General features: G+C 27.1%; 1 long non-coding RNA gene across 2 annotated transcripts; it reads right to left on the bottom strand.

Moving 5' to 3' along the window:
- Positions 1-775: 775 nt before the first annotated feature.
- On the bottom strand, positions 776-27289 carry LOC136975527 (uncharacterized). 2 transcript variants are annotated; one of them, XR_010880796.1, is made up of 3 exons: positions 27076-27289; positions 1817-1915; positions 776-1752 (listed from the first exon to the last, which is right to left on the bottom strand). It is a non-coding gene; the product is annotated as an uncharacterized lncRNA (long non-coding RNA). The 2 variants fall into 2 exon arrangements; XR_010880797.1 differs by having other exon boundaries at positions 776-1745.
- Positions 27290-27830: the final 541 nt, after the last annotated feature.

Here is a 27830-nt window from a genome sequence, read left to right as displayed (position 1 = left end):
TTATAGAGTGTTTCTTTTCGTAGTTTTGCACCGCTTCTATAGAAATTTCTATTGTTTTTTTAAATCTTTTTTATCTTCTAAAATCGCGAAACGTAATTCGGAATCATATCTTTACTGCCGATGATCCATCATTCTCGGTCGGTGGTCTTGAATCCAGTAGCAGATTTCTTCTTACGCTTCACCTGATACCTGATAAGGATCATTAAATGTCTCAAACTGTCTTCTTAGTGTCCTGAGGCTTAGCACGACACAATAGCACAGTCAAGATGAGAGACGGGTGCAACTAGACACTTGACAGACCCACAGAAAATATATTTTTATACGCTCTAAACACTTGTAAATTGTATAGAAAGGTGAATAGCTTACATCGACACCTTCTCTAGTACATAAATTATTATCAGCATCCTTCTGCTCTCCGTTATCATTAGAATTTACATTTTCATCCGCATCCTTGTAAGCTGTGTTAAATTCTAGACGATTTTCTTGCTCGTCTACAACTTTTTAGTGCTTCTAAACACAAAAATAAATGTGCTTATATATATATATGTATTTACAAGTTTATAGAGTTGGAGCTCTAAATAATTGATTCATCATCAATATTCTTCATAGAAATATCCTTTTTAAGACTAAAAATAACTATGGATACAAGCCCTAAAATCGATTTAAAATGAAAAAAGTCATATAGAAGTGTAAAATTATTAAAAATTTTAATCTTTTCTTTAATTTTAAGTATCTTTCTACGTCTGATTATTGTGTGTAGAAGGATAGAAGGGCCGATACTTGCGTAAAATCGGTGTAAAGTATAAGAAGTATGAGGCTCGGAAGTATAGAAGAAATGAATCAAACCGATGTCAACACGTGGTATATTGGTTGGCGAGGGATATTTTCTCACAACGGTTAGTCTCGGTGGGGTGCTAGACGAAGCAGTGCAAACAAATGGCCATCGTTTCCCCCTCCATCCGATTGCTTCCATTATAACTAAACACTGTGTTCCTCTCCCTAGACTACTTGACAGACCCGTGATTACTTTATCCACTGCCTCTTTCTACTCACCCTCAACACCGATTACTATCGCCTACTCACCCCATAATAGCGCTAGATAATCTGCACTCCCCTTTTAATCTTTTGTAGCTATTCTATGAATTACATATTGTACTTCTAGCTTTAGACTTGTGTTGTAAGCAGGATTCTTAGCTTAAAATCTCTACTCGAGTTTTAAACACATAAAAAAACTGTAAAATTTGTCTATAAACGTTCACGTGTATTTATATAAAATATATAAGTCTACGGGCGCAATTTAGTTTTAAAATGCAAAATTTACTCATAAATTCGGTTTAATTTTGAGTCTAAATAATTGAATTGAAAAACTTCGCTTCCGTGCTCACCCTACAAGTTCCTTAATGGTAGAACCTCTCATAATAATCTTAATGTGTGATAAAGTGACGGTTTATGTAATATTTTAAGATGATTTTAATGCTTAAAATATCATTATTCGTCATCCTAAATGCGTATTTATCATTATAAATCTTCCATTCTCTCCTGATCTCTCTCTACATAATCCCTCCTATATGCTCTCCTCTAATAAGGAATAGAAGTGTATAGAGTGTTTTATACAATTCACAGACGATCTTTTCTACTTAAAATGTCACTATTTATCATCTATGCGTCTTCTAAACACATATTCATCATCATAAATCTGTCATTTTCTACTGTTGCTTTCTATATTATTCACTCTTACGTTCTTCCTATGCTCTGTAAGAAAGAATAAAAGTTTATATAATGTTTTTCAAATTAATAAATTAATTTTTATGCTTACAACATCATCTTTCATCATCCTTAAGCTTCTTAAATGCATATTTATCATCATACAATTGCCATTCTCCTCTATCGTTTTCCATTTCTTCTTATCCTTACTCTGTGTAAATAAGCGGTCTTAATAATTAATTCTATACAATATATTTAAAATTTTCAAGATAATTATAAAAAATACATATTTAATTCATTAAATATTCTATAAATTTAATTTAATTTCAAATATTAAATCATTAATACCGTACGAAGGCAATGTAAGATGAGGTGACCTTCAAATACATACTTTAAAACAAGTATTTTTCTTTGAATAATTATTAAATTGTGTTAAAAATAATTAAATTCGGCATTAAAATATAATTATAATTATTTCGTTAAATGATACTTAAATCAAGAAATTTAAAAGTTTAATTGAGGTGCGAGTCAGGAACTCACGATTATTTGAATTGTATTTGCATTGTGTTTTACACGCTTCCTATTAAAGTCACGTAAACATTTTAACATTTCATTTAAAAAATATTTAATATTTTAACATTTTAAAGCAGGTTTTGTTAAATAATTTTAATTTTTAGTGAGCAAATTAACGCTCTTTCAAGCTTAGTTTTTCTAACTATTTAGCATAATAAGCGCCTAAAACCACTAATTACAATTAAAAGAACATTAACAAATCGAAATAGATTAAAATTAATTAAATGGGAAGATGTTAGAATATTAAATTAAGCATTTATTATTAAATAATTTAATTTTTAACACGCAAATTGACGTTAATTTAAGCTTAATACCTCTAACTATCACGCATCCACAAACCACTAATTACGATTAACAGGCCAATAAATAATCAAAATCGATTAGAATTAATTAAATGAGGGAGGCACCAGAACATTAAGTTAAGCATTTTAAAGACAATAGAGGTGCCATTTTGTAGCATGAGTCACGAGTACAAGTCATCTTCTTCTCCAACATCATTTCCATATCTGAATGGATAATCTGATCACACGATCTAAGCCAAGCTAGGGACATAACTATTGTCCACAAAACCATCTAATTACGTAGCTTCGGGCGTCCAAAATTAGCCTTCTGCTTCTATACCTCCTACCAGCTGCCACAACCTATAGAGAGAAGTAAACATCTCTGCACGCTTGATAGACAAGAGCTTTCAAACCTGCTCCTAGCAATACTCTCCTCTCACGCTGTCAAACAAGTTAACTACCGTCTACAACAGGTTCCTTTCTCTTTTTTTATATATTTTCTAGCAATTATATAGCATTTTTAAGATAATTAATTGTTTTTTAAGGTCCTTAAATCGTCCAAAAACCTTCGAAAAGTCGGCACTTATGATGATAACTGTGATATCTCTCGTACAGTTTCCATGCTCACAGGCACAATTCCTACTCTGTGTGGTCCTTTCATTCGTAATCTAGAGATAAGGAGGTTTAGTTTACTGTTTTAATTAATCTTCTGTCGTTAGTTAGCCTTTAAATTATGGAGCCAAAACGATCTTTACTTGTAGCTGAGATAAACGCTAAAAATAACTATTTTCTGGATAATTTCAACCAATAATTCGGCTTCTAGTTTAAATTTTAAGTCCATTTTCACGAAATTTCAGTAAAAGATCCTTTTTGTGGGGTGGTAAATTTCGTTTAAATTCATCATCCAAACCCGATAGGCCGTTCTCTAAAGTTGTCTAAACTCTGTTTTTGATGCAATTTAGCTTAAAGATAAGGAAAAAATTGTTTATAAAAAAAATTATATGAGATTTGTTTCGATTTTTTAACTTTTAAATTAAATTTTGTTGATAATTTCATATAAAAATCCTTTAAATTAATTAATTTTATTATTAGTTCGATAGGATATTCAGACATTTACTTTGCTACTTCCATAGAAAAGTATGATGTTCATCCATAATTTTAATAATTTTTATTGTTTTAAGTAAAAATAAATGATTAAAATTTATTAAAAATATATTAAAATTAATTAATAAAACTCTTTAAAAATTCTAGAACATAATAAAAATAAAATATACAGCAGTTAATTAGAGTAGAGTTATCATGAATTATCATTAATTAGAAACAAAATTCTATGGGAAAAATTAATTAAAAATTAAAGTAAATAAATTTTAAAATATTTTAATATATTTTTAACAGAATATAATTCAAATTAATTTATAAAATTGCCAAAATAATTCATTTATTTAATCAAAATTAAGGCAAGTTTGAGAAACAATGAAAAGTTTTTCTATAAAATTAATTAAATGAATCAAATAAGAAATGTTTTATTCATATTTTTGTCACGTGGCCAAAACATGGCCATATTTTAGGCCAAAACTATGGCCTAAAATATTTGATAATTTCATAATTTAAGGCGATTTCTACAATTACGTCGGATGAAAATCTTCAGTTTAACTTAAAAAATTGAAATAAAATCATTAAAATTTAATTAATTAACCATAATTTAAGTTAGAATTAAACTTAATGATGTGTTTCTTAATAGAATTATATATTATTTATGGATATTTTTCATTTTATAAGGCATAAACAGCAATCATTCAACAGCTTGATTTACGCTTGACAAAAGATAATTTCTATAATTTAACTCGAAAAAATCGCCTTTTAAATCATTAGAATAGTTCATAGAATGCCGCAAAATGTTTATTTTTCACTTAAATAAGGTTTAAAGTTGAAAAAAAAATCCTTAAAATCTTTTGATGATGTCGACAAGAATCATTCTATTTTGATCCATTTGCGTTAAGTTCAGGCAAGGAGTAGCCTATGTTGAATAGGGAATTGTTTGGATTTGAGAGTGAATGGAAGCAACCGAAATTTAACAATTGGATCCTTTCCAATTGGCTCCTATAATTCTTCCCAAATATTTTACTATAATTCACTTAGACAAATGATAAAGAATGCTCCTGACTTCACTTTTTGATAAATTAAGAACGTCATTTCTTAACAAAAAAAATGTTACTTTTTAAGGTTTTAACAACAAAAGTAATTTAAAAATACTTTATTTTCAATAATAAAACAATTTATTTTAATTGATAACATTTATTTAGCTATAAAATAATGTCAGCATCCCTTAACATCAGCATCCTTTTCTTCATCCGCATCATTCGCATCTCTTAATTAATTTGTGTTGTTCTTACTTACATTTGCTTCTAAACTTAATTTTAAAAAATAATAACAAGTTTAAAATTAATTAAATAAAATATTTAAAGTGCCTTTTAAGTATGAATATTGTAAATTGTGAGTCAAAATTGTGCTTTTACTGCTTAAACTTTCGATATTTTCGACTTTTCTGTGGTAATTAAAGTGATTTTTTTTGTTAGAAATTCATAAAATTAATATATTTTAATGTAAAATTACTGCTTGGAAAAACGCAAAATTTGTTTTTCTTTAAGAAATTTAATAATTTGTCTTGTAAAAAGTACTTTTTTCCATGTTTTTTATGTCATATTTCTAGGTAATCTATTTTACTCGAGACTATTATTGTCAATGTTTTTTACATCAATTTTTTTAGAGTTTATATATAGTGCCTTAGAAAATACATTACATTCTTATAGAAGTTACTCTATTCTACTATTAATTTATTCAAAAAATCTCATATAAAATCAATAAATTTCCGGGGAAAAAATCGATTCTTCTGCGTGTTTTTCGATTTTTTTCCCACGCGTTTAATACGTTTTAAACCTAAAAATTATATATTTTTAATGATTAAAGATCATTTAAATGGCTAAAAAATGATGTTTTTAAGAGTTTTAAAGTCAAATTTTATCATTTTTACAATAAAAAATGTTGTTATTTCTCTCTAGCTTCCGGCTTTTTTACGCGTGTTTAGAGTATGATAAAAATTAAAATTACTCATCTTTCATGGCAAAAAACAAATATAAAGCTTAAAAATATCGATTTTTTTAGTTTTATATCGGAATTTCTGTACAATTTAGCAAAATTTAGCCAAAAAAAGAGGCTTCACACCCCTACAACCTACTCGAATTTGACGCGTAATAAAGACGTTTAAACACGTATTTACAATAAAATTATATACGTTTAACGTAAAAAAAACACAGTTCAAAACACATTTTAAGCAAAATTGAACGATTTTCGTGCGAATAAACACACGAAAATCCTCCACACCGCTCTTGTAAGACGGAAGCCATATTTGGAATGTTGTGCGTGTATAATTATATTTATATATAAATAAAAATACATAAATTTTTTCCCCTTTTATCCAAACTAAATATTTTGTAAGAAACTTTGCTACAGATCACGTTACTGAGTACGAAGCATCACGCGAATCGTTGCACGTGCGTGTGGTAATTAAAGGACATCCCTAGAGTCACAAAGTCAATGTTTTTTTCTTCGTTCTTCGTTCTTACCTAACGGAAAAAGGGGGGTGGAAAAGAGAAAGAGGAGAGGAAAAACCCAAGTATAGATCCATGTAACATGAACATGAGACGCATTAAGGTTCCTCAACGTTTGTTTACTGTACGGGGTTAGAAAGAGAGCGCGTGGGTTGCATAGGAAAACTTCGGTCTGCAGCATCCAAACATCATTAAGTAACCCGATGTTCTTGATGACTGTCTATGTTTGGAAATTACAAGTAAGGATATTACTCGATTAAATTACGTTCCCCCAGGTAGAAATTTATTCTAGACACCTGGAATTACCTCCGTTTTAGTGATAACAGTAATAACCACATCGACGGTAGAAAAGGTGGATCTCCTCTTGAAAAATAATCGATTTTTAAAGCTTAAACTTGCCCGAATCGAGAGGAAATTTGCAATTCCAAGCTTCTTTTTACTGTTTTTTCCCCCTTTTTTTGTTATGATGTTAAAACGTAAGAGTCAATGGAAGAGAGGGTGATTAACGAAGAAATTCTCAAAAAAACTCTTTAAAATATTAATTATATGGACTAAAATAGGAGTAAATTGAGTTAAAATGTTAAAATTATCGCTTCGATAATTAATATTTTAGGGATTTTACGGCATCGAATCGTCAGCATCATTGGAAAAGAGGGAGAGCGAGAGGGATATTTAACAGAGGAATTCGCACGAAAAACATTAAGAAACGCCAAAAATATTGATTGAATTTGCAAGAATTTATGAAAAAGTTACAAACGAACATTATTTTTGTGGTTACTCGACGATATTAACTCATCAACAGCGTTGGAGAAGAAAGAGAAGAGACAGGAGAGAGAGGATAAAACGGAAAAATTAATTTAAAAGAAAGCAGATTAAAACAGCAAAAATACAAGAATAGAGTAAAATTCTTTCAAGTTTTAAGCGTGAAAACATGTGAATTTCGTAGAAGTGACAGTGTGAAATTTCTTTATAATAAGAGTCCAATGAGTGAATAAGGTGATTGTTGTTTAAGGGGAGGAAGATGTTAAAAGGTATCAGTTAGAAACTATTGGATGAAAAGGGGTGACTTGACAGCTCGTGATATGCCAAATTTTCCAAAAGACAGTTAGGTATTATATTGCCTGCTACTTGTGCCAGATATAATTGCCATTGCGTTGTTATAGCCTGTACTTTGGTGTTTACAAATGCCTGATAAACATTGAATTTCTGCTTAGTTTTACAAGTTGAAAGTACTTCAAATTGTAAGTTATTTATTGTTTTTTTATTATTAATTGTTCTATATTATTTCAATTTATAAAAAAATTGTATTTTTCGTTAAATTATTCTTGTAATATAGGTATTTTTAAAGAATTTTATCGAAATTTCCCTAAATCCACAGAAATTTGAGAAAAATTCCTTTATTTTTCTTCTTTTTTTCCTATAATAAGCGCACTTTAGAAGCATTTTTCTAAAACAATAGCTTTTATAAAACTTATAGAAACTAATTCAGAATTTTTTCCTATTAAATAAATTCCTCAAATTTCCTAATTTAGACAATTTCCCAACAAATTTCTATCAAATATAAGCTAAGATGCGGATATAAGCGATCATCCTTCTCATCATCTTCATCATCTCTAACGTCGTTATCGTCGTCAGAATATCCTACAAACTGCAACTGTCCACAATGATGAGGGAATGATCATTCTAAACATTTAAAGCACGCATTATTCTTTAAATGTATATATAATATATAATTTTAAAATATTTACAAATAAATAAATAAATAACTAGATAATAAATTAAACGAAAATATTGACAATTTACAAATTTGTTAAAAATAAAATTTAAATAAATAAATCCATCTTCAAAGCAATAATAAATTCTATTTTGGTCATTGAGTAAACGATGTTTACGTTGTTATCCTCGTCATTTCTTTTAACTATTTTCTACTTTTTGTTTATAAAAATGATAAAAAATTAAATAAATCTTCTTTAAAATATTTAAGATTATATTGTTTTAAATAAAATATTTACTTATTTTGTTAAATTATTTATAAATTAAGCTATTATATGCATCCATTCTATAGGTTTTGTGATGAAATATTTTGTATAAATTATATAAAATACGTTATATATTATGAATTATCAAGGTAACTATTAAGATATTTACTTTATTTTCTTTATAAATTATATTTTATATACAAGAAAAAACCTTGTTTTTGATGGGAAATTGATGAGGTGACTTCGGATAATGATTCATTTTGCGATGTTGTAGTAAGTACAATTATTAAAAGCGATTTAAACTATAAAAATGCATTATTTTTGCTTCATAGTACGTAGATTTTCTGTTAGAACATAAAAACTTAGTTCCTGAATTAGCAAAATGATGGAGAAGATGCGGAGCAACAGAAACGCATCCTCTCCATTTAGCTTAGCATCAGAGTTTTTTTGGTTTTAATTATTTTAAAATATTCGAAATACGTGAGAAATATTTTAAATAACTTAAATAGATATAAACAATATTAGATTTCTATATATTAATTTATAAAAGTTGCATTATATTTAAGCAATATCTATCAATATCGAGTTAACATTACGATGCAATTTGAAAACTGATGTGGCTTAATTGCTTTAATTTTTTATTAATTATAATCTATATTGAATCATTATTAGATTGTTTATTTATCGATTTATACAGCTACAGATTCAAAAATTTAATTATATAGTTTACATAATAGAAAATGAATACGCTAAACAATATTAAAATCACTTATACATTAATTATTTTATTACAAATGCTAAAATACAGTTGATATTTATGCAAGTATATTAAATATTTGAATAAATGTGAAATTATAAGAATTTAAGAAAGAAATTTTATATAAAATTTCAGATAATTTTGCATAAAACTGCACGATTTCTATTTTACTTTTCGCATCATCATCTGAAGATGCTGCCGCTCTTCCACGTAAACAATTAAGAATCCTGTTCAGGAAAAAAAATATATTTTATAGATTTATAACTAAAATAAAGTAATTTTATCTCTTATATTCTTAAAGCTATCTTAAGAATGCTACTAGATTTTAAGTGGGCTTGATGATGAGGAAGAACTGCTTATCGTGTACGAATTTCTACTTAGAGAACTTGACTTTATCATTATCAATCCCTCTTAATATGTAAAATATTATTGTTTTACTTGGAATATTTTGTTGATTCTCAAGAAATTCGAAGAAAATTGATAATATATTAAGCATTAAGAGGATTGATGATCGGTGCTACACAGTTTTAACTTATTTTCCGGGAAAGTCACACAACTCATTGCTTGATTTTTTACAGAAATTGTGTTATTTTTTATAAATATATTAATAATAAAGTTTTAAACATATTTTATCAGTTTTTTTATATATTATATTCACTTAAGAAGTGAAAAGTCAAGATAAACAGCGTATAGTCAGGCAGTTTCTTATAATCCTGATACGTCATTTATAATAAATGCATAGCAGAGTTTCTAATTATATATTTTACTTGATTAAGAATTTATTATTAAGTATAAAAGTGTTTTTTTATATAATTTTAAGCTTAATTATAATTTTTGACTCTTATATCATTTTTCTTTTCTTAAAAATTAAAAGATTTCATTCTCTTAGCATCATTTTACTCATTCTGCCTTCACTCCTTCCTTATAAAATTCAATTTTCCTGTTGTATGAAGGAAAGAATTGTCAATAAATAGGAAGATTTAAAATTCAGAAAGTATTTAAAGTTTTATAAATTATATATTTTAGCTTTAAAATATGATAATTCATAGAAGAGAAGCATCATAAATATATTATTAATGATAAATCAATAGAAAGTTGAATTATACATTTTCTGAATCTTTTGGAGATATTTTAATGTTAAAATTTATTTTTAAATAAAGATTTCAATATTTCTTCTCATATTCCTTGTTATAATTTCAATTAAATGCATATAAAACAAATTCAGAAAACCATATTCAGTCGAACGTCTACTAAAGGCAACCTCCCAACAACGGCCACCTCTAAACACAGGTCATGTTTTCAGAGACAGAGCATTTCTGAACAGAAATGCTTATAAAATAAACCTCCAAACAACGACCACCTTCGAACAACGACCACTTTTCATGTACTCATGTGTGGACGTTGTTCAGAGGTTTGACTGTATAAATATGACTTTCTACGCTCATAAATAAAATTTAATAAAAACGTAAATACATTTCTATAATGTTTTATTTATAATAATAAATTTATATTTAATTAAAATAAAAATTTTTAAAGCTATTTTTACTTTTTTTTTTAATTCGTGTTCATCTTGAGCATTATCTTCAATATAAATTACAATTAATCTTTAAATGTGAATTAAATTAAAATATTTGAATAAAATATAAGTTAAAAATAGAAAAAATAAACGTAATTTATTATAATATTTAAATTAAAACGCAAAATATTTAATTTTTTTCAAAAATATCTTTAATATCTGATTGGTTTGGAGAGATAAGAGAACGATAGATCTGCCAATGGAGGAGGACTTTCTACAGGAAAATGCCGCCTATTTAGGTTTTAGACACGTAAAAAACCGGAAAATGCCACGTGCAAGGCCCATTAGTCAGGTTCGAACCCACAACCAGCGATAAAGGGTTTTATTCACTAAGCAACTAATGAGTCTCACTTCTTTCAACTGCTATAGTATTCATCAACATTGTATTATTTTAAAATTAAATTATAATTAATTATTTAGTTTTATATAAATTAAAATATTAAATTTGCGAATGAAATTGCTTATATTTTTAAAATATAAAAATAATATCACCGAGTTGATAGAATTGACGATAAAATTGGGTATAGAAAATTGGAACGATAGCTACTTTTACTGTAATGAGGATGTAATTAAAAATAGAATTATAAACATTCCGTTGAATTTGTAAACATTTAAAGAGGAATGAGAACCCAACAAGTTATTTAAGTTTCATCTGAAAGTTTTCTTAATTAAATTTATTTAGTTATTTTATTTTTATCGAAGATCATCTCTCATTGATGAACTCCCCTTAGAATATGTTAAGGAAAAACATTATTTTTTAATATTAAAACAAGAGATTAATAACGTTTAATAAACTAAAATTAAGAGCAATCTTCCACTTTATTTAATGACAAATTTTATTTTATTTTTTAAAAATTCTAAATAATTATTATTATTGAAGGTGTTTTCCCTGCATAGGTTAGAAGTAATGATAGAAAGCCCTCATTGCAGGCGATTTATTAATTATGATTTTCTTTAATTTATTCGATGATGTTTTCTTAATTTTATGATAAAATATTTATAAATAAATAATTTACTTATTATTTATGATAAGTTTTAATTTATTAATACAGTTTTTAAAATTAAAATTAAGGTTTTTTTTGAAGCGATTTAGTTAAACTTAATTCTCTTATAATAAATTTCGTAACAAATAACAATAATTGTAATAAGTAATTTAAATAATTAAAATGTTAAAAAACAGTATAAAAATCCTGTTTATAATTAAAAACAATTATATTAATTAAAAATTTATAATTTCATGTGAGAAAAGACAATTTATACATAAATTTTAATCACAGTTTAGATTTAAAACATTGTTTAAATGACATTTTTATTACTTAATTTAATAAATTTAATTAATAAAAAACACAAAATTATAAAGTTCTCATTCTAAAACACTTATTAAATAATAAAATTAACGAATTTTTGTATAAAAATCGAATTAAATTATCGAGCGAAAAGGATAAATCTAGAAGCATCCATGATGGAAGCACTATTTAAATGGCATTTTTATCGATTAATTTAATAAATTTAATTAATAAAAAGTTTAAAATTATAAAAGATTTTCTACTAAATAACTCACAGAATTGCTATATTATCGAATTTTATATAAAAATTCGATTAAATTGCCAAGAGAAAACGGGATAATTCTGGAAGCATCCGAGATGCATCCTGTAAATATCAATTTAGCATCTCCCTTTTATGGGATTAGTATCAATTGACCCCCGTCATAAACGGGTAGTTCAAAAAGATTGAACTTTGCCAGAAAGTGTAGGAGTTGTATATTCTTTTCGTTAACAATTAGCAAATGTCTAAAGCTCATCAATCATTTCTTTTGTCGTCACTCGATCCCTCGTTTGTTGGTATCTCCTTTGTCGCTTTTTGCTGCATGATTTACCTCCCCTGACGAAGTCACAATAGAATCGTTTATATTTCAAACTTTTTAAACGGCTCATTAAGCAGTGCTGAATGCTAAAACAACTCCACAACGGATTAATCTACAAGCCGACACATAATGTAAACATTGCGTGTTACTTTATCCTCGCAAGCATTTCCCTCCGCTTTCCTGCTGAAAAAAGGGGTGTTTTAGTTCTCTCTGTCCTCGCCAGATGGAGTTGAAGTTAGCTAAAGGTCACTCCAATATCCTCGCTTCGTCTTAAGTTACATACTTTAACATGTGGACCTATGAGAAGTGTTCGGTTCTTTTATATTAATAAATGTAAGAATGGAGTATTTCATGTGTTTTTAAAGCTGAATAATTAATTAATTTGCGCTTAACATTTGTAAAACTCATCCAGAAAGGAAAAATTATGAATTTTATGCTTTAATAATTTGCTTTAAGAGCAAATTATTAATGCTTTTAAATGTTTTTTCTAAGCTTATCAAGCACTTGTGAATCGCATTTTGTTGAATAATTTGCGCTTAAACTCAAAAATTTCGTTCATATTAATAAATACGGAAAAAGACGAAGTTTTAGGGGTTAAATGCATATTCTTTTTAGTTAAAAACTAATTTTTAAAAACTTTTTTAATAAATAATTTTACTTCACACAGAAAATTCATCATTCTCGATTGATAAACCTGTGGAAAATACAATAAAATATTTATACTTATATTTAAGGTGTAAACTTGAGAAAAATATATAATTTTTTATTAATAAATATGAGAAAAATAATGAATTTTGTAAGAAAAAATTCAGCTCTCAATACATAAAATTCATCATTTTTTCTCCTCTTCTTCATCCTCTCGCTCTTTTTACTTCTTCACACTTGATTAGGCTCTACTCCATAATAATCATAATATAAAATAATAAATTTTTTACAAAATAAGCTTAAGTTTAACTTTAAAAATTGGACTTTTAGAACGTTGTTCAATGAAATCGAAGAGATTTCTTTATCGAAATGCGCTCAAATTAAAGAAAAATCTTAACATCAAGGTTAAATTCTTGCTCTGTTCATAAAAAAATGAGAAAAAATAAATTCTATTTTCGTTGTAAGAAATATCAGTAAACAGTTCATTTACTACATTTATTATTTATAAACTGTATGCAACTTTAACATAAGAAAAAATCCTCCTATTCCTGCTCCTAAGCATCAATTTATTTAAATTGATGCTTAGGGGCAGGATGCTAAAATATTGCTTCGTTAACTAAGTTTTAGTTTAATTATATAAAATTTAGAAGCATTTTTGATTTAAAAACTCATAATTTTAATTAAATAAAGCATAGTTTAAATATAATATTAAAAATGAATAATAATTAGATGAATATTTATTACTAGAAGGCACTGAAGATGAAGAGTAAATGATAAGACTCGCTTAGCAAATCTGTATTAAATTACTGTAATAATGATAAAATTGCTTAAAATTTCATTAAATCTTAATTAAACACGTTTAAATGCATAGATCATGATTAAGATCGCATTATTTATTTAGCTAACTAAATAATAATGTGATTTTAATTATAATCTGCGCTTATTAAATTAATTCTAATCTCCATTTTCTTTTTAAATTTAAAATAGAAGAAACTTGCATTATATTTTAATTAAAATCAGCGTTTTATTTTGTTAATTTATCCTAAATTCACCCCGTTATTCTAATAAGTAACGTGATTAATGATGCTGTTTGTACTAATTGATCTTTGGTAAAATGCTTTAATTTTAAAGAAAATTTCAGTAAAAGAAAGGAGCAGAAAGAATGGTTTTTTACTTGGGAGAGAATCGTATTTATATTTAAATCTAGAAGAGCGCCATCCTTAAGGACTCGTCCTCCGCGCGAGGGAAGACGAAAATGACGTATGCAGTCGGTGGTTGATGTAACAGAAGGCGTTTCAAAGGCAGAGGAGGGACTTAAAACTTAACTCCTCCTCTATTGACTATATAAGGAAGGCAGTAGAAGTTAGTAATATAGCACCCGTTTGGATCTGAGTCAGCAAAAAATGTTTTGGGTCGCCCTCCGCTTACGACAGGTGACAGTGATGGATGACGGGTCACAACCTTACCGACCCCTTCCCACTCAACGAAAAGAATTGTCATCTTTCCACCTCCTCTGTATATATATATAAGTATATATAGGGATGGAGATAGAGAGGGATGAGTAGGAGCCAGCTAGTGCAATTTCTCTATATCTAAATCCATATGGAATAGGACAGGGACTGTATTCGTAAGAAACGGGAGCAGGTGGGATGTCAATAACGCCCTTTCTGTTTCCGGTCATGACCCTGGGATCAGTAAAAATGTTTACTTTCTGCCCCAGCAAACAGCTTGTTTGGTTTTGCCGAAAGCTGAATTTGTGACAGCTGCTGTATCTAGTAGTTAGGGGCACACAAAGTACACGCTTCTGTACGTTTCCCTATTATACAAACAACAGAAGGCAGATTATACTCCTCGTGAGAATTCCTAAAACAAAAACACTCCACTGAAAATGTAATTTTCCTATTAACTCAGACCAAAATAAAATTGTTTACAGGTTTTTTTCTCTACGAATTTTCTTTACTAGAATACGTTTCTCTGGCGGATTTAACCTTGAAAAAATTATTTAAAGTAGAAAAATAAGGTTAAAATTGAGAGAAATTTTCCCTAAATTAGTCGTTTTATAAACTCGTAAACTCGTCATTTTACTACTAAACTACGCTTCTTCTTCGACTTTAAGCACTAGAAACTAAAAGAAAAAATATTTTAAAAGAAAAATAAGGTTAAAAATAAGTTAAATAGACAGATAATTATCAAAAAATGCTTTAAATAAATTGTTTATACGCTTATAATCTTATCTTTCTGTACAAACTTTGCTACTAAACTGCGCTTCTCCTCCGACTTTAATCATTGAAAACGCAAGGAAAAATTAATTTTAGTCGATTAATAAACCTTAAAATAAGTTAAACGAAGAGTTAGTAATCGAAAAATATGTTTAAACTTAATAAAATTACGTAAACTTGTTCTTTAAAACGTCGAAGACGTTACAAAAATTTGCGAGCTGCACCTGTTTGGCTGGCCAAATGCCATTAAGTGTGTAGCCAAGATCATTCTAAATACGAAACGATTGAAAATAAACACTGTCGAATACATTAAAATTCATCGATATAAGATTTAAAAAGTAATTTAAATACGATTGTTTTAAACAAAATTGATGAGAAAGGTGTGATAAATTAAATTAATTAAAGTTACCTTTTGACTTGACATCCCCTTAATTAAAACAACGTTAATGTTATAAAAAGAAAAAAAAATACAGATTTTAAAGCGAATATTTAATATTTTCTGCAAAACTTAGAGCTAATTTTAACGAATTTTAAGTTAAAAATCGATTTTTATTGAGTAGGAGGGAGGAATTTATCAGTGATGTTTGAATGAAAGGTCTGTGAAATGGTCGCATCAATCACGTTGTTATCGCGCGATTGACGTTAAATTTTGTGGAATTGATGTTGACAACCCCCGACTTACCTTCCAGATTACCTACCAGAAGCAAATATTTGACCACCCAAGTGAAGGAGAGAGACCAGAAAAATGGCATCTTGTGTCAAAACCCTTTTAGAACGAAAGGATTTCTGTCTTTCACGCTCTACTTTTTTTATATATATAATTCCTATTTAGAAACAGCTAACTCTTTGAAATGGTAGCTCATTAACTTATATCTTTTGCTAATTAGTTGAATTTTCCAGACATAACCAGATGTCCCTTTATGGCGCGTGATTTACGCCGTACCCTATTAGACATCGTCGACTTCTAAGAATTAGACCCTTTCTCTGACGTTGATAGGGCATGTCACATTTTACAGGAGCCATTTTTTTTTTTTTTTTTTTTTGTCTAGTACGAAATTACGAACGGACATTTCCTGTGTTTCACAGGCCAGCATCGCCATTCTTTCCTCCTCTATATAAAATTAAAATACATTTATAACGGGACGATTCAGTATCATTTAAAGACGAGGATGTATACTCCAGCATCCTGAAAAATCCGCATCTTCTCCCTTAATATTATAGAAGGAATGGGGAGGGTGTTTCCACTCCTCTTCGTAAATCTGCGCGTGGTTTATGAGTAACCCTTCTCGACAATTTTTCTCGCTTTTCTGCTGTCTCTGCGTTAGACAGGGAGGGTTTTCTACTGCTAGAGATGACCTCTGACAGCGGAAATGCCGCTGATCTTTATTTGAGATTAGGAGTCGCCGCTGCATACAGGAAGCAGCCCCCGCTGGGAAGAACAGATGTGACCTGTCACCAGACCAGACTGTCCCATCGTCGTCACTGATTATTGAGCAGTCGTGTCTGGCTTTGGCATTCTTTACAATTTAAGAAACCATCCTCTTGGATGATGATGACGATGATCCGACCGCATTTATCCACCGTTTGAAGCTCTTTCATCCTTCTTTGTAGTTAAATTGGAGATTTATTTACACAAATATTCGTAAAAATTAAATCAAATTCATCTAGAAATACAAAAAAATACTTCTATATAAGGTATTTCAGCTTTTAGTGTCGGTTTAAGGCCATATAATTCCTTAAATCTGAAATGGAGTAACTTGATAGATGATGCTCTCCGTATCTACCATTTAAAGAGAAATTATCTTATTATAAATTACTTTATACAAATGTGTTTTATATATTATATAATATAAAATTTTGCACACTTTCAGCTACATCACATAACGGAATTTATCTCAAAATACTCTAAAATTCCCTAAAATGAAGCGTGTAAAAGTCTTAAAGTATCTTGTACTCTAATGCGACGTAGCCTTAAAATAATAATGGCATTTAAATATTAATTAATTAAATAATTAAAAAATATATTTAGTTAATTAATTAAATGTTATTTTAAAATTAATTTTAAAATAATTTTAATGATTCAAATGCTAGTTTTATAAGTGAAATTAAATTATTTTAAGCTGGTAATTTCATTTCCTCTACGCTGTAATATAGGAGAATGTAATTAAAATAAATTAAATTTTATTTTAAAATTATAATATTTATTTATTAAAATATCATATTTTAAAATATTTATCGTTTTTAAACTTTAATCGAGAAGTTTTATATTACTAAATCTCCATAAACGTCTGCTTAAAGATACGCTACTTTCGACTTTCGGACGAAGTTTAAACTGTAAAAAAATAATTTCAAAATACTTTAAACACAATTTAATAGTAAATTATCTAATTATAAATATAATTATACAGCTTAATATTATATGAAATCCTTTAAAAATATGCAAATTAGCATATTAAAAAATAAGTAAATAAATTGAAAACACGCGCTCTTACGCAGCATCCTTTAATAATAAAACATTAAAATTATTCAAAATTAAAGTATATTTTAAAATAAATTTTATGTTCTAATGATAAATAAACTTAATTTTTATAAATTTATTTAAAAATTAATTTATATTTTTTAAAAATTAATTAAATAAAATGGAGTAAAGAGTGAAAGTGATGCGGAGTTGAAGCATCTGCAAAAAATTTGGGTTTATTTTTGACAATTTTTAGATGCAAAAATCAGTTATAGTGGAGTAAAATTCTTGTTATGGTTGGGGTGGAATGAATTATTCCCTTCAGACAAACGACGCTGTTAGGCAATGAATTATTACAAACGTTGATTCTCCTCCTCCCTCTTGCTGATTTGTACAGGCTCTTAACTTAGTTGAATTCTTCCTAGTTTAAAACATTATTTTTACATCTTTCTAATAAAAGTTACCAAATGTTACGGAACATTTCAATCAATCTCTCTCGTGTATTATTAAATTTTTATGTTTGTTTATCTTAACTTCGACTGTACGCGCGCTCTTTCTTACCTTCAACTTTGCTCTATCAAGCGTGTCTCCTAACAATTATATACTACAACAATTCTCAAATAAATTGTAAAATAAATGTAATTTTCGGTTTAATTAAGGAGCCAAGACTTGGGGATTCGGTGAAACAAAGATAGAACTTCAGTGGAAAAGCTCCTTAAAGGAGACAAGCGAAATCATTGTACTATAGTGAGATGCTTATAATATGACGTATACAATAAGAAATTATAATTTAAGGAGTTTTAGCTCCTTAAAAATAAGGAGCAAGAGCTTTAGAGAAGGTAAATAAGATCATCCTCATTTATGAAAAAATGGTGAATTATATATATTTGTACGAAATTATGGCTTAAATAAGGAGTCCAGAGACAAGATTTAAAGCTCCTTAAAGAAAAAGGTTTTTCTGTTAAGGAGATAAACAGATCTTCTATGTTTTCTTTAGTGTATATAGCATAACACAGGCCCTCCTCTCCAACAAATAATGATACATCTAAAAATGTGAGGCCCTAAGCTCTAACTTGTTTAATTTATGCACAAATCTGGCCATGATTACACAAAAACATATTAAATGCTTATTTAAAAATATACAGTCAAACCTCCGAACAACGACCACTGACAGGAATATAAAAAAGTGGCCGTTGTTTGGAGGTGGACTGTTGTTTTGGGGATTTTTGTATGCATTTCAAAAAGAAACATTCCTAAAAAAGTGGCACCGTTTCGAAGTAGCCATTGTTGGGAGTGGCCTTTATTGGAGGTTCTAAAATATATATGTTAATCAAGTGGTCAAAATACAATATTTTAAGCTCAATTTTTAATTTATAACAATTAAATTGGAGTGTAATTATATATTTTCCTTACTCAAGCTTGACTCATATATTTAATGAGTCAAATTTAGAGAAATTTGAGCCAAAATTAAATCAAAATTACTCATAAATTAAATTTAATGTGTATATTTTATATTAAATTCAAAAATTATTATTGTGCTATAAATTAGGGGCTGTTCGTAAATGACGTCTACACTGGAAGAGAGGAAGGGGGTTATGACAAGTCGGACAAAGTCGGACAAGGGGGCGGGAAGGGGTTGAACTTCAATGAACGTCCGTTTTATTTCATTAAATTTTATGCAGTTTATCACTTTATGAGTAACGAAATGCATAAAGGTTTTGAAGAGAGTTGAGTTTTGTTTGATGTTCGAAGAGAGGAGGGGATTACGGAAACTTGGACAAACTGGACAATGGGGAAAAGGATGTAAAAATTTCAAGAAAAATGCGGACGTACGTAATTTATGGAGAGCCTCTTATAATCCTTTATAAACAGTCGATCATCTTTACTATTTTCTCATCCCTGTTATCCTCAATATCAGGAGAAAAATCAAAATCTTTATTTTAAGAAGATTTTTTAATACTTTTAAGCATTTTATATAATAAATTTAAGTAATTTAGAATGTTAAATCTCTTAAATTAAGAGCGGAATAATTTAGCTCAAGACACAATATATTCAAAGCATAGAAACACATTAAAAGAGTCAATAGTTCAAACTCTAGCATAGTTTCTTATCTTAATTTAAAAATATAATTAAATAAATTTATAAATTTATTTATAATTATATTTATAAATATAAATAAATAAAATTTAATTTAATATTCATACATATAATTAATATAAAGCACATTTTCTTAAGAAAAGGAGATGCAGAAGATGAAAGAATATAACAAAAGAAGATAAAGAATTAATTATTTCATTAAAAAAAACAATTGTTTAATGAAATAATCAATTAATTAATATTAAGCAATGTATAAAAATTATTAAATAATTATATGATAAATATTTCAAATATATCATATATTTATACTTGAATAAAGGCTCAGAGTTTTAAATATTATTAATATCATATCAATAATATCATATATTTATATTAAATTTTCTTACATTAAATGTATACTTTTATGAGGAAGATTTGGGAGGATCTGGAAAGGATAACGAAGATCATTCTTTTCTAATTGTCATCATAAGTATTTATTCTTCTCTATCAAGTGAAACATGTTCTTATAATAAGAAAATAAACCTTACTCTTAAATTAATTTAAGTAGATTGTTATCTATTAAACATATTTGAGTGAAGTATAGTATAGTTTCACAACTTCGTAACATAAGCTTAAATAAAATGAAGAAAGAAATTTCTATAAGTGAGAATTAAATAAAGGATAAAATTACAGATTATTTTTATATAAATTTGATTAATTTGGCTAATATATTTTATATAAATTCATATCGAAACCTTAGACTAAATTATACTAACCTGTAGCAGTTTCTGGAAGAAAAACCTGAAAATTTTTACAGTTATGAGATAATTGTATATAATATATATATTTATTTGGAGCATATATTTTATATAAATGATACAATCAAATTCATAACTTCACACTCTAAGCTTGGATTAAGTTGTAATGAGCGAAAGAAAATACAGAATTTTTTTTAATTAGAATTAAATTAAATACAAAAAAATATATAAAAATGAATAATTTCGTATATTTTTATGTAATTTTAACCGTTTTTAAGCATATATTTTATATAAATCGCAGAAAAAATGAGCATAGAATGCAAGTAGTCGATAGGGTTTACGTGATCAGAATAATAATTAAATCATTTATTCCATCGACTTGATATTTTGAACGTAATTTAATCTTTTAATTCTTAATTTTAGGACCTGTCCTAATTTAAATTTCCCACATTTCATTTATCAATTAATTACAATATTTTATTATTATTGTTTTAATGCATACGAAATAACCTCTAAACAACGGCCACTTCCGAACAACAAGCAATTGCCATTTCTTAAATGCACACAAATCAACCTCTAAATAACTGCCATCTCCGAACAACAGTCAATTGCCATTATCATTTTGTATGCATTTTTTGTTTCAATTAATGGCTGTTGTTCAGAGGATTTATAAATATTTCTTTTAATCATCTAAAATTAATTATGTTTTCAATATATTTTTATTCATAAAACATTCTTAATAACTTTTTGTTTTAAAATTTAAAAATTAACTTGCCTACGTAACAAATTTTTGCGAGCTTATTGGTTTATTTACATAAATGAAATCATTTATTGGTCAATTTAAACTAAGAGACACTATTGGCTAATTAGAAATTTAAATTTTCAATTACTGTTATTTGTGTTTTTAAATAATAAATTTAACTGAAAAAAATGTTAATTTGTGTTTTAAAAATTAGAAAAAAATTATATATTAATTTTAAATATGTTTAACAACATAAAATTTAATTAAAATTAAAAAATAAATAAATAAATCGGAAAGTAGGCTAAAATGTGTAAGGGAAAAACGTGTTTCTATTCTGGCTCCTAACTTATTTAGGGCTTAAATATATTTATTTTGGCACAAACACTTCATATTATTTCCGCTATTTTCGACTTTAGATACATATTTATTTATATTTAACTTTAATTTATTCCCAAAACTCCTTACATCGCTTTAATTACTTACAAATTTATTTTCATTAATTACACTTTCATATAAATTCAATCAGTTTTTAACTCGAATTCGCATTACAATTTATTATTTTCTAAGGATTATCATGAATTGAAGAAAAGGCATTCAAATAATAATTTTAAGCCAGTATTTTGCGCTATACGAGTGTAGCGCTATTTACGAGGGCGTTACATCGAGGTCCAAATGAATAATAATATATAGAGCTTCTACATGAAATTTTCATTAAAATCTCTCATTTTAAACGATCTTATTGAATGAAAAAGGCATTTATATAATAAGCCAATACAGTCAAAACTCGTTATAGCGCTTTCGAATAGCGCTATAACGAGTTTTGATTATATAATAATTTATGCAGCTTTTATGAGATTTTCGTTGAATTATATCTTTTTTTTTTACAGGATTTTACTAAAGAAAAATTCTTCTAAATGTCTAATATTAAGCAAAATTCATATAAATTTTATTCTTAAAAAATATATAATTTTTAATTGTAGAATATTGTGTAATATATTTGAAAATGTTGTCAAAATTAACAATAATTGAACAGAAATTAATATTAAATTGAAGAATGACTAGAACTTTGATACAGTTTGTGATTCTTGAAAGGTCAAGGCTTTCAACAGAACATTGGTTCAAAGGTTGAATTTTTCACAGAAACAAAAACACGATGCTGGCTCCAACGTCGAAAATCATTTATTAATTATTAATTACCACATTAATTCTTTAATCTCCTCCAAAAAATTCTAATTTATCAACTTTAACTTAATTAATTCAATGCAAAAATCAGGAGCATTGCTGATTAGTATCTAATTGAAAAAGGTATCGTATCACCTTAAATTTATAGCTTTATACATCTTAAAAAAAGTTCTTAAATGATCAGAAACATGCTTAATTATATTTAAGTATAGAATAATAGACTCGTTAAGACGTTTTATTATAATTAAACACTTTAATTCTGATAATTTTCTTAAGGAATTTAATATTTAATGTTCTCTTCAAATATTTTCGAATTAAAATGTCCTATACTAAAATATGTCCTATATTTTCTTTAATTTTTAATTTATTTTTCCATATTAAATTTAATAATTTTATGCATTATTCTGCATAAAGCGGATAAAAAGATGAGATTTTTCTCTGTTCCAGCTTCCTTTTTTATAGAGAAAAATTATATAAATTAATCAATTAAAATTTAAAAAAATAGTTTGTTTCTTTCTTCATGCAACATAATTAAAATTATAGTATTTTTTGTATTAAATTTTTATAATTTTGTGTATAATTTTTTACACATTATGCATTGAAAGACGTGCATACATAGAAAGAAATGAAGATGGAGCAAAACACTATCCTCATCCCTTTCTATAGCCAAAAGTTAGCTAATTAAAATTAGAAATATCGTGTTTTCTCTTCAATTTTCGATTTATAACCAATTTAAATTTAATTTATAATTTAAAAGACATAAAAAAATCAAGTGTTTATAACTGTTAATCTCCATTGTATAATGAAACCATTAATTTTCCCTTCACTTATAATGGTTGTTGAATATAAATTAATAAGTTAAAAATATAAAAATTTCTAAAAAATCAAAAGCGAGATGAAATTATAAACATAATTTTATAAGAGCAGACATGCAGACAAACTCACTAATTTATTATTAATCAGAATAAATTACATATACTGGTATTTAGATATAAAATAAAGAATATAATTTATATTTTAAACACAGACACCCAAAAGTAGTTTCACTGAGTTATAAGAAAAATCAGTTTGATGAGTTATGATTTATAGACCATCCTCTACACTTCTTATTTTTAAAAAAATTAAATTAATTGTATACAATTTTATTATTCTAAATGTTTTTAGAGTTAATTTATATAAAATTTCCACGAAAGTCGAAGTCATTGTCCTATTTTTCAATACGAACTTTGTACTTTTATAAATATAAAAATATCTAATTATATTTAATAATAATTATAATAAAAATAAAAAGTTAAATTTAAAAATATTTTTTCTAATCTATTTAAGTTATTTTTTAAAATAATTTTTTTAAAGTTAATTATATGTTTTAAAACTTTTATAAAGAAAGAAAACAAACATAAATCAAAATTAAATTAATGAAGTTTTAAATAAATTAAAATAATTTAACTAATTAATTCTAAATTTAAATTAATATTTAAATTAAATTATAAACTATAAAATATTATAAATAAATTATACAATTTAATAATAAATCTATTAATTAATTTATAAATTTTAAAATTAATGCGCTTAGAGAATATTCTATGTAATTTTTACTATTTTAAATGAAATTAAATGTTAAAATTATAATTATTTTTTGGAAATAAAATACTATTTGAGTTATAAATTCTAATTTTAACGGTAAATTGTTTATATTTATTTAATAAGAATTTAAATTATTAATCCAAACCTTCTTGAAGGTAGTAATTTTGCAGTTCATATGATACTGTGTATTGTTTGTAAGTAAATATATGATATATACTGTACTAATAAAATAGGATAATTTTAAGTAGTATTTATAAATGGGAAACGTTCTAACAATGATTTGCACTTATCCTAATTAAGAGAAGATGATGGAAACCTCATTTATCTTCCTTATCCTAGCATAGTAAAGTCATGCAGTGAAGCCAACTTATCAATTTTTTCTTTTTTAATACTTAAATTATTAATTTAATTTTCTCTATAATTACTTTATCTAAGAAATCATCAAAATATTGTAAATATTTATGCTAAATTTCCTAGATTTAAATTTTTAAAAAATTTTTAAAAGGTTTAATAAATGCTATAAAATGTCTTAAATCCATGCAGCGAAGCCAACCTTCTATTGTAATTTTTTTAATATTTAAGTTATTTATTCATATTTACTCGTTATTCCATAAACTTTTTTCAATTTACTGACATTTTCATATTAAAAATACTGTTTTTTAATAGGAAAACATTAGTAAAAACTCCAAAAAGTTATTAAAGCATGCAATAAAGACAACTTTCAATCGTGTTTTCTTTACATTTAACTTAATTATTCAGTATTATTTCTTAAAATAAATAATTTTTCAACTATTTTTTGCTAAATGGCACAAAATAAAAATTAAAAATAGCTTTCTAACGTAAATAATAGTAGTAAATAGATTAAAATGTTGCCTTAAGTCGTGCAGTGAAGCCAACTTACAGTTAGCTTTTCTTCATATTTCTGTTATTTATTTGTTATTCTTTCAACTATATTTAATATTTGATGTTAAATTAAATTAAATATAACTGCAGAATAGTTTAAAACATAAAAATATTAATTAATATATATAATTAAATTAATTACTTTTTATATATAGGCCTATATGGAATAAGGGATTACATTACATTTCTAGCAGCTTAAACTATGGAATTTTATTTTATAAACTGAATAATATTCAAATTATAAGCAAATTTACGATATTAGATGTCATTCAATAGTGTTTATTTGAATCTGTAATGAGAAGAATGTTTCTTATCGATGAATAAACAAACACTCTTGGCGCCGAGTCGCTTAAAAAAATAATGCCATGTCATAATTATTAAAGTCTCATTTAAAAATAAAAATAAAGTCGTATATAACCTTAAACAATTATCAAAAAATAAATAAATATTATAATTTATTTTTATCATAAATTTAATTTTTCCAGTTATACTTTAACGTTGTTAACTTTATCGAACGCCTACGTGTGTTAATTTTATAAATTTTTTAGAGCTAAAATTTTTATTAACAATGCGAATTTTTCGCTTTAAAATCATTAAAAATAATTCTTTAGTTTTAAAAAATTATAATTTAAGAAGTGTTTTATATTTTAAAATAACTTTTATTCTTTTTAAATATATATTAAATTACTTCAGAACGTTGTCTTCTTAAATCACGAAGCATCTTCATCCTGCTTTTCCTTTTCTCCTGTTATATTTATCAAATATAAATAATTAAATATATATTAAATTAAGCTTTAAAAATATAAAAGATTTATTTCTAACATTAAAAAAATAAATTTTTAAATTATAAATAAAAAATTTATAAAAATTCATGCATATATCTACTTTACTATGGACGAATGTTTAACATTCGTGTTACGTTGCCTTTGTTTAGAGCCTGATTATAAAATATATTTTAGGATAACCTCTTAAAAATAAATTTATATAAAGTTATAAGGTTATATTTTATAAATATATACATGAATTTTAGTTTTTGTATTAAAATAACTTGAAATTTTAATGTTTTTTTTTCTACGTAAAAGCCACATTAAATCAAGCTTATGTAAGATGAAATCTTGAAAACTTTACTGTAAATATGTAATAAATTTTTTATAATTATAAAATTTAGAGTTTTATAGACTATTTCTAAACAAAATTCTGTATATTTATCGATTTATTTTATAGTTAATTAGTGTTTAAATGCGCCAACAAGACTACGAAGTAAGGCCATTTTGTAGGGTTTTCTAGAACAATATTTATAGACAAATGGTGCAAGAATACGTTTACTAGACGAAATAATGGAGTTAAATACGTGATTTTGATATAGAAGAAGGTTACGCGTCGTTACAGGGGAAGCAAATAACGTTACTCGGCGTCAACAGGGGGAGTTAGTGCACCATTCGGAGTTAGTGCACTAGCAATCCGATAGCCACACCACTTAGCGACAACCTCACTCCGTCACTGGCCGGGTCGACAGGTCTCACTCGGTATCGAAACGAGGCTGAATTACGTCCCATACACGGACACACACGCACACACACACACACACACACACACACACACACTTACACACACACCACACACTTACACACACACACACACCACCCTCCACCCCCACGGCCCGAGGCTAGCTGCGAATGGTTCGCCCGAAGCCTCGCCTCTACTCTATACGCTTTACTTAGTTGAATTCATCCACTGAGATTTCGTCCATCCCATCTCGCTTGCCCTTAGACATGTTTCGTGTTATGGCATCATCGCGTATGCCACCATTCTAACTCCCTCCTCCATGTTGTGCTCAGATGCCAAAATGGTCGATCTTGAAGATAAACCTTTGGAGGCTCAGGTAAGGACCTTATTTGATACAAATATAAATATTAAGATTATATAAATGCCCCTAGACAACGTTATAAAGGGGAAGAGGGATTCGAGGCGCGTTATACCCAAGGAAATTTATCACTCGTATGGATTTTTCTTAGAAATTTTGCTGCTTAAGTTTCATTTTTATCACCGATTTTGATCTCTAGCATTTTCACGGAACTGCAAACGGAGGTTTCGTCTGTTTTTACGTAAAATTTGTGTGTGAAAAACATGCGAAAATGGACCAAACACAAAAAAAATGTTTTTCACCTTATTCGGGAAGCAGCCCTTTGTATCCCAGTTCCGAATAAATCAAAGGTTAACTCGTAGTTAGTTCGCATTGTGGTACAAAGTTCTGTTTACAATCAAGTTGCATTCGCTATTCTGAAATTTGAAGTGTTTAAGAGTCACGTTCTTCCGCTTCCTCCCTAAAAACGTCACGTGAATTTTAACGTAACCGTTAAAACACCTCATCATTGGTTAAGATTCGGTCCAATAGATTAACTTATTAACTGATACCGTTCATTAACATAAAATGAAGATGGTTTAATTAAGAAAATTGTATAAGAATTAAGGGGTTTAGTATGTGTTAGAGAGGTTTAGAACACAAATCTAATTATTATTCAAATGGGTATTTTGTAATAAAGACGTCTCATTTCTCATACCAAGAGGTTGTTCTTGTTGGTGCGTGTGGGTCTACATGGTCGACGGACAATGGACGTGCTTTAATTATTCCTCCTGATGGAATCTGTTTGTCATGGATTTAATGATGTGGACTTTCGTAGGACGGACAGACGAGTATTTATTTTTTGAATAAAAACGTCTAGCAGTTTGATAATTTAAAAAAGGGGGTATTTTGCAATAGCTGGAACTGATTGCCATAATCTTTGATTGCTCTTAAACCCCTGCATAAATGACACTCGGGTCTATAAATTTTCGCTCGACGCTTTTATTAATATTAAAAATAAACCTCCCTCTTCCAGATATTGAACCTGTATTGATTTCGAACCCAAAGTTCATTTTAA

This window comes from Centruroides vittatus, unplaced genomic scaffold (genome assembly GCF_030686945.1).
Source record: "Centruroides vittatus isolate TY-2023 unplaced genomic scaffold, ASM3068694v2 contig_374, whole genome shotgun sequence".
Lineage (NCBI taxonomy): Eukaryota > Metazoa > Arthropoda > Arachnida > Scorpiones > Buthidae > Centruroides > Centruroides vittatus.
This window is presented reverse-complemented; position numbering and strand designations above follow the sequence as displayed.